Genomic DNA, 9408 nt, shown 5'->3' with positions numbered 1-9408 from the left:
CCGGGAGATTGGTAAGGCACAACTTCTGGGTGTGTCTGTAAGGGTGTTTCCAGAGAAGGTTGGCAGGAAGGTCAATGATATAAAGGGAAGAACCGCCCTGAATATGGGCGGCATAGTGCAAATAGGATGGGATCTATTAGGAAGCCCAGGAGCACAGCTTGTCTGGCTCTTTCTTGTTCTCTCTGCTTTCTGGCAACATGAGGTAGCTGGTTTTCCTCCCCCACACCCTCTGCATGACGTCTCTGCCTTGGCCCCGGCCAACTGAGACCTCTGAGACTCTGAGCCAATACAAGCCTTTCTTCCTTAAGCTGTTTTTCGTCACAGTGGCAGAAAGCTGACATGACATTATTTTTACCCACATGACACATCCGTTACCACCATGCTTTGTAAATATTTTTCTCATCCTGTAAGTTATCTTTCCATTTTCTTGATGTTCTTTGAAGTCCAAATCATTTTGAAATTTTTATAAAGTCCATTTTGTTTAATTTAACTTTTGTTGCTTGTGCTTTTGATATAAGTAAGAAGTCATGGGCTATACCTAGGTCACAAGCGTTTACACCTATGATTTTTTTCTAAGGGTTTTATTATTTTTACTCTTAAATTTAGTTCTGTGATTCATTCTGAGTTAATTTTTGCCTATGTTACAAGGGAAGGGTCCAAATCTATTTTTTATATATGGATGCCCATTTATTTCCATTTGTTTTGAAATCTCTGCCATTGAATTGGCATGCTTAATACATTTATGCTTAATAAAGTTACTGGTAACAGGATTCTCATCTAATTTTGATGTTCATTTTTATATGATACGTGTGTTCTTAGTTCCTCTATTTTTCCATAACTACCATCTATGTGAGGAAATAGATGTTTCCTAAATACTGTATCAATTCCTTTGTTTACTCCATATTTTAGGGAGTTCTCTTAGTGATTGCTATGGAGATTAAAATTAATATCCTTTTTTCATTAAATGTTTGTATGAGTTTATTCTTACTGAATTTTGTGAAAGTATTAATCTTTGACAGATTTGGGAAGTGAGAGGGGAAACCCAGCCATCCATTCAGCCTCGTTTCCAAAGTGTCCCTCTGGAGGAATCTAGGTGCATTTGGAAGCCCATCACAGCATTTGGAAGCCCATCACAGACCAGAGCTGGCAGCCTTTCTCTCAGCAGGGCTGTGTCCTTTAATGCAATGTTTTTGTGGCATGTGAGTCCCCAGGTGAGAAGTTTCAGGTGAATGACTCATTCTTATTATATCACTAGAGTATTTTTACTCCACATAAAAGAAGCCAAGTCCTTTGAAGCCTCACATGGGCTTTGTACACATCTTAAAAAAAAAAAAAAAGAAAAAAAGAAAAGATTACTTTAGAAAGAAAAAGATAAACATACCAATGAAACCAAGTTTCAAAATAGGTTAGTAGGACAGTTACAGTAGTTGATTCATTGTGTGTTGTTACCTTTCCAAGTAGTTATTCAGGCCAGTGAGATAGCTCAGCAGTCTAGAGCACCTGCGTAGCAAGCTTAGGCAGGCGCAGCGGACCATAGTTTGATACCCAGCACCACATGCTGCCCCAGCCCTGCCCTCAGGGTAGACTGAGCTGGCCAGCAACAACAACAAAAAAAAATCCAAGTAATCATTCAGAATAGAAGATATAAGCATGCTATCTTGTCTACACAATATTAGCACATAACTTTCTTTTTAATGAAGTAAGAGAAACTAGCTGTATAAATTAATGTCTTAAAACAAACTTCTTTAGATTAGAACAAATTTAACTTCACTGCTGTCTCAGTTGTTTTACTTGTTGCTGGGACAAATGTCAGACACTAAAAATGAAGGAAGAAAAGGTTTATTTAGCTCACAGTTAATGGAGGTTTTAGTCCATACTCTGCTGGCTCCAAGGCAAATGGCAGCAGTTCATGGCGGCAGAAAACATCAAAGAGCAGAGGAGAAGCAGCAGCTACGGCGTCTATCAAGCCTCTGTCTCTTCTGTCTATGCTGCCTATGAAGACCAGAGCTCCTCTGAGAATGTGATGCAGCTGCTGCAAGGCCCAAGTTCCTCTGAAGTGGCACAACTGAATTGATCAAGCTCCTCCAAGACAGTGGAGGCTAGAGCCATCCTAGTTGCAGCCACGGCTCTATGATCTCTCCCTAGAGCCTGGCCATTTCAGGTAGTTGCTGGGGTCCCGTGGGTTGCCAGGCCCGGAGCAGCTGGGACATGGAAGAGTTTGATTCCGAAGACTTCTCCACCTCGGAAGAGGATGAAGACTATGTGCCGTCGGGTGGAGAGTATAGTGAAGATGATGTAAATGAATTAGTGAAGGAAGATGAAGTCGATGGTGAAGAGCAGACACAGAAAACCAAAGGGAAAAAAAGAAAAGCTCAGAACATTATACCCAGGAAGAGAAAACAAAGTGGCTTCCTGTTAGAAGAAGAGGAGGAGGATACCAAGGTGGAATGTGGAGGAAGCAGCAGTGAGGAAGATGAGGTAGACAAGCAGAACAGAGGCGCTGGGCCCGAGGACACGAGGAGAAAGGAGGATGAGAAGGAGGAGGATGAGCTCTGGGCCAGCTTCCTCAATGACGTGGGACCAAAATCAAAAGTGCCCCCAAGTACACAGACAGGAGAACAGGCTGAAGAGACAAGTTCAAGTAAATCTTTGGTCAAAGCAGAAGAGCTAGAGAAACCAAAAGATGCAGAAAAGGTTAAAATCACCAAGGTGTTTGATTTTGCCGGTGAAGAAATAAAGGTGACTAAGGAAGTGGATGCTACATCTAATGAAGCCAAATCCTTCTTCAAACAAAATGAGAAAGAAAACCCACAGGCCAGTGTCCCCTTGGCTACACTATCCCTCTCTGCTGGAACGGGGTTGCAAAGGTCAAGTGGTATGAGCAGCCTTTTGGGAAAAATTGGAGCCAAAAAGCAGAAAATGAGCACGCTTGAGAAGTCCAAATTGGACTGGGAGAGCTTCAAGGAGGAAGAAGGGATTAGTGAAGAACTAGCTATCCATAATCGAGGAAAAGAAGGGTACATTGAACGGAAAGCTTTTCTAGAGCGTGTGGACCACAGGCAGCTTGAAAGCGAGCGAGTTCTCAGACCGAGCAAAATGAAACCTTGACTCATGAGCTTTCTGTGCATCTGTGAAACTCTTCCAATGTCCTCCTCTACTATTGCCGGGTGAAGTCTTTTTTCTATATGAAGTTTTGTTTGCGTATCTTGATCTCATGTGGTTTTACTCCCTTTATTTTTAAAAGTTTGTCCTTAAAAAAGTAAATAAAGTCAGTCCTCAGCTATGCTGGAGAAGACAAAGAAAAAAAGACAGTGGAGCACATGGAAGCCTTCCTCAACCCCTTTACATACCCTTTCCATGCTGAGTCACTGTAGGGCAGGCCCTCACTGGATCCAGCCAAGCTTCTGACAGCTCGTGTTGACACGATGTATCAACCGCCACAATGGGTATGTATAAACTTCACTCTAGTGTAGCTCCAGTCCTCTCCTTTTTCATATTATCATCATAGTACTTATATTTGTACAGGTTATAACCCATCAACATAGTTTAATGCTTATTGTTTTATACAGTTGTTTTTTAAATTACATCATAGAAAAGAATTTGAACATGATCTATACAGCTTTATATATACTATTTATGTTGTCCTTCATATTTTCCTATTAATATTTACTGTCCTTAGTTTTACTAATGCTCTTTATTTCTATATATGTCATAGAAAATTATCTATAGTATCCTTTTTCTTCAATCTGAACATTCCCTTTTAATAATTTTTGTAGGGAAGATCTGACAAAAGTGAATTCTCTAAATATTTGGTTATTTGAAGGATTTTCTTTTGCTCTGAATGGCTGGCTTGAGTTGTGGGGATCGAACCACAGCAACCTGAGCCTGACTGCTTTGTTGAAGCAGCCACTTAAACAACTGAGCTAAGGGGCAGGGCCCCCTGTATTTGGTTATTTGAGAATGTCTTATGGGACCAAGGCAAGTCCAAAATCCAGAAGGGCAAATAGTAAGTCCTGTAGTTCCACTTGGAACATCTGAAGCAATCTGTAATGAGTTGTGAGTTCTAAAAGCCTCATATGACTAAAAGCACTTTTAATCACTCCTTTAGAAAGTGGACTTCAAAAAAAAAAAAAAAGAAAGTAGACTTCAATGTGTAGAACAGTTTCAAGTTTACTGAAAAATTTAAAAGGCTAATTTAGACAATTCCATATGCCCCAAACATAGTTTCTCTAATGAAAGACAATAGTCAATGTCTTACATTAGTATAATATATTTGGCATAATTCATAAACCAAATGCTATATTTATTAACTAAAATGCACAGTTCATTCAGATGTCCTTAATTTTTGCTTAATATCCATTTCTTTTTTAACTGTCAAAACTGTCATCCATATTTGAGATTTTATTGGTTGTGTTCAGGACCAGTACACATGACTCACTTTGTATACAATTCTTAACACACATACCCAAAAAAAGCTAGGTATTGTTTTTCAGTTATTACAGTGACTTTCCAGCTTCAAATCTGGAGGCAAATTTTCTATAAGAAAAAAAAATTCTATAAGAGGATTAAGTAACAGTATCTTCAAATGCTGACAAAGTGACACTTAAATCTCACTAATTCACAATTTTGTATTGCATAGATTACAAACTCAAATTTTTTATCTTTCATAGCACATTAACAAAATTAGGCAACATGGACTAGGACCAAAAATGTTACAGAGTGCACACAAGTATGACAGGGCAACAATCAGGAAGTAGTTTTCTTTAGGAAACAATTCTACTAAAAACAACATAGGAATAAAAGTCATTTACAATATCCAAGACAGGGCCCAGAGAGATAGCTCAGTGGCATAAGTGCCTACCTGGCAAGTACAAGGTCCTGAGTTCAATCCCTGATACCAATGTAAAATAAAGTATCCAAGACATATTAAATGCATGACTGTGATCAAAATTGCAATTTAGTATGCTCTGTATTGCAGGATATAAAACTAACCCCACCTATGGAATGTTAAGCTCACACCCCAAATGGTCAAAGCCTGCCATAATTCAATATCCCACTATTTTCTGGTTGTACCAAAAAATAAACCAGAGAATGCCTTCTCTTCTAAAAGAAAAATCATTTACATTTAAAAAATGAGTTCAGATGTGGTGGCGCATGCCTGTAATCCCAGTGCCGGGGAGGCTGAAAACAGGAGGATCACTACAAGTCTGAGCTATGTAGTGAGACCTTATACCAAATACATAAATGAAAACATAAAAAAAAATAAAAAGCTTAAAAAAATTTTAACAATGTGATGAGATGGGATTCCATTCTTTTTGAGAATGTGTCTAGAGCTACTAAAAAACTTGCATTTACAAAATAGTTGATAAAAATATTCTTCCAAATTGTACAAGAAGGGAGACAGGGAGCACTGATAAGATCTGGTGTGTGATTAGTCAGACTCAGCTTCTTTCTCTTCTGCTTCATCAGAGGCTGCCCTCTCCTCATTTTTCGTTTCTCCATTTTCTGTGGGTCAATCTTCCTTGGTTTCTTGATTAGCCACCTCAGCCTGTTTTCCCTTGGCTCCCCTTCTCCCTCTCGTTTGCACTTTTTTTTGCTAAGATTTATCTTTGCCTGCTGCCCTTTTTGGCTTCGTTTCCACTTTTGCAGGAGCAGCTTTAGCTGACAACCTTGCTAACCTCCTCTTGGTCTCCTCCTTTGCTGCCCCTTTGGCTTAGCTGACCTCCCTCTTGGGTATCTTAGGGGCACAGGGGTGGGCCTGCAGAAGCTGGGCCAAGGCACATGGGAGGCTCATGGAGCCATGCTGCTCGCTTGCTGCGGCTCCTCCCACCACCAGAGCTGCTCCTAATGTCCATTTCTTGTACCAGGATCCCATCAGGACACCACAGAATATTTAGCTGTGGTGGCTCCTTGGGGTCACCTCAGCTGTGACTGCGGCTCAGTCAGCTGCGTCTCAGCTCTGGTTAGCTCAAACCCTCATTGTTTTTGATGACCTTGATGAATTTTTTTTAAGTATAGGCTACATGTTTTATATTTTCCTGAAATTGGAATTTGATATTTTTTCATAATTACACTGGGGTTATGGGTTTTGGAGAGAAAGACCACAGAAGTAGAGTGCCATTTTCCGCACATTGGGTACATACGATCAACATGACTTATCACTTGATACTGACTCTGTCACCTGGCTGATTTAGTGTTTTCAGGTTTCCTCACAATAAAATCCACCCTGCTTCCATTCTATGCTCTTAGGAAGGAAGTCCTGTGTACAGGATTTATGTCTCCTCCCTAGGGACAAAATATCCATATGTTACTTAGAATTCTTCTGCAAAGGAAAATTGTCTCTCCACTTACCTAGTTTTTCAGTTATTTCTGTATATCAATATAGACTCATGAGTATTTTATTTTACACATCCCAATATTTATTTATTTTGTTGCTCAAATTGTTCCTACCAAAACTAAACAAGCTCTTTCAGCCAGCTTCTGTGTCTCTGAAATACCCTAGCAAGTTAAGCATTTTTTGTTTGTTTCTGCAAGGGTTTTACTTGGTTACTTTTTTGCACCTCCTTACTTCCTGCCACTGCACATGTTCCTGTTGTATCTTGCTCGTTCCAGTCCTAGAACAAACCATATCTCCAGAGAACTCTGTTCCCTTCAAAGATGAGAAGCCAAGGTATCTCCTTGGACACTAGGTGTGCCCGTAGCTCCTGTGATTTCCTTGTTTCCAGATCCCTCTCAGCTAAGAGAGCAAGGAAATATACAGTGTATCCTACCTCTTGAATTCACATGTATTTATATGAAAGTAACATGAACTCATAGTACTGTATAATAATGCTCAAATCATCCTGTTCTCTGTTTCCTTGTTGAGTAAATTCCCACTCCACCTGACCACTCTGCCTGACCCTTCCCTCCAACACATATTTACTTAATTGTTCACTTTTTCTTCCTCTTTGGAAAATAATTTCACCAATCAGAATACAATGCTCATGTACAATTTTTACTGCTTTCAGTCACTGCTTTTTTTTTTTTTTTTCTGTACTGGGGATGATCAAGCTCAGGACTTTGTGCTTGCCAGGCAGGTGTTTGTGTCACTGAGCTATCTCCCCAGGCCCATCACTATCTTTTTAGACCTTCCCTGAAGTAGTTTGTTTCATGTATCTGTAATGCAGTTAGATTCTCTTGGCAGAGTCAGTATTTTTTCCTTGTATCACCCAACCTTCTAAATTGTTTGTTAAACTGTACACATTTTAACCCATAATAAGTGGGTTCTGACAAGTGGATAACATTATATGTCTCTCACTGTAGAATAAAGAATAGTTTTGATGACCTAAAAGTCCCCCAAGCTTCTCCTCTTCATCACTTCCTTTCCCTCTGAATTCCTGGAAACCACTAATCTATTTACTGTCTATAGTATCACTCTTCTGGAATGTAATATATAGTTGAAATCATGTAACTTTACCAGATTGACTTTTTCACCTGGAAGTATACATTATCTGGTAAAGTTTAATGAGGTGGGAGCTAACACTGAGAAGCTCAGGTATCTTTTCTTTTTATCATTTTTATCTTAGGTTTATATCTTGGATACTTTTCTCTTGCCAAGACAAAATACCCAATGACTAAAATTAAAGAAGAAAATTGGATTTATTTCCATTTATTTAGCTCACAATATGGTGGAGGTTTCATTCCATACTCAGTTGGCTCCAAGGCAGAGTGGTACATGGCGAGAATAAAGACACTAAGTCATATCAGTAGTTTTGGGGAGCCCAGGGGTCCTAAGTCCAGCCATGATGATGGCTATCTAGAACAAAGACTTCAACTCAAGTCCCAACCTGGGTTTTATTCATTCATCAAGAAAGGAGTGGCTTGAGGATAAATGACTATGAGGATGGAAAGAAGTAGGTGAGTGCTGAGAGCTGTGCTAGGGAGGAAGTTTGCACTTACTTCTGCAATAAGCAGAGAAGGATATGCAGGAAGAGTAACCTGTATTACACAACTGATATAGTATCCAATGTTTTGGGGCCAGTGATTTGGCTCTGATGTGTAATCCTGCAAGCCCCAGGAAGTCACAGCCTCTATCTCAAGACTTGATCCCAGCCAACACTGGAGCACTGGCTCTTCATCCCATCTTGACTGGGCTCACACTAAGGAGCAGCAGGTGGAGGTTCTGAGGAAACATGCCTGCTGTCTTCAAAAACTGCCACCAGCACTTCAGCTAGACCAGTATGCATTGCTTAAGCCAACTGAAGGGATGAGGAAAAGTCCTAGCCATCTCTGTACATATCAATACATGGAAATAGGGTCAAGCTCAGCCAAAATGGAGACAACTGTTGCTCTTTCAAGGAGACTGTCCCACGGTCCTCCACAGCTTTGTTTCCATTTTTCTTTCTGTTTTCTTTTTTCTTGTCCCTTATTTCCTTCCTCTTTTTTCCCCAATATCTATTATATATTTTGATCCTATTTACACTTTTGGTTTCTCACACCAAATAATTTGGTACTTAAACATATATGTCCAACTTATTTCATTCAAGAATATTAAATCTAGAAGTCTTTTGGTGAGGTTTTTGTGATCTTTTGTATAGAGTGTCATGTCATCTTCAAATAATGATAATTTAACTTCTTCTTTCCTATCCTTATTTATTTCTCTCTTATTTAATTGCTGTGCCTAATGTTTCCAGAACTACGTGGAATAAGAATGGTGATAGTAGACACCTTTGTCTTTTCCTGATTTTAGAATGAAAGTTATCTATTTGTGTTCATTTAGTAAATGGCCATTGGTTTGTTATAGATGAGATGAAGACCATCTATTCAGATTGAGATAAAGAACATATATTCCAATTTTCTGTAGGCTTTTGTTATTAATGGGTGTTGGACTTTGTCAAATCCTTTTTCTACATGTATGGAGATGATAGTACAGGTTTTTATCCTTGGTTCGGGTGCCTTACATTTATTGATTTGTGTATATTGAACATCCCAGTTTCCATGACACGACTCCTACTTGATTATGGTGTAAAATCTTCTTCTTTTTCCATAATTTTATTGAGAAACAAATAGCAATGAGACAGTTTCAAACCAAATTGGTAGGACAGTTTCAATAATTAACACAATGCGTACGTTCTTCCTAGTGGTTAATTTCTGTACAAGATGCAGACTTGATATCCTATTTACAAACACCATTAGAACAAATCCCTCTATTCATTAAGAGAATGTAACTATATAGCTATCCTAACCACTTTGAATATACAGATACAAAATGGACATTCATCTGTATGCCCTTTTTTTGTTAAGTTCCATCATTTAAATATTATAGGTGTATAAATTCTGCAAAATATTCTAAAAGAGTTCAGTAGTCCATAATAGTATTGGGTCTTCTGCTTCACTGGCAATGTCAGAAATTGTTGACCTGAGTCCCCT

General features: G+C 39.1%; 2 pseudogenes; one reads left to right on the top strand and one right to left on the bottom strand.

Moving 5' to 3' along the window:
- The first annotated feature begins 2208 nt into the window (after nt 1–2208).
- LOC101576830 lies at nt 2209–3108 on the top strand (annotated as a pseudogene).
- A 2323-nt stretch (nt 3109–5431) lies between these two features.
- Nucleotides 5432–5875, bottom strand: LOC101591058 (annotated as a pseudogene).
- Nucleotides 5876–9408: the final 3533 nt, after the last annotated feature.

This window comes from Octodon degus, unplaced genomic scaffold, assembly GCF_000260255.1.
Source record: "Octodon degus isolate 3935 unplaced genomic scaffold, OctDeg1.0 scaffold00019, whole genome shotgun sequence".
Taxonomy (NCBI): Eukaryota; Metazoa; Chordata; class Mammalia; order Rodentia; family Octodontidae; genus Octodon; species Octodon degus.
Note: the sequence above shows the minus strand (reverse complement) of the source record. Positions and strands in the feature narration are given on the sequence as shown.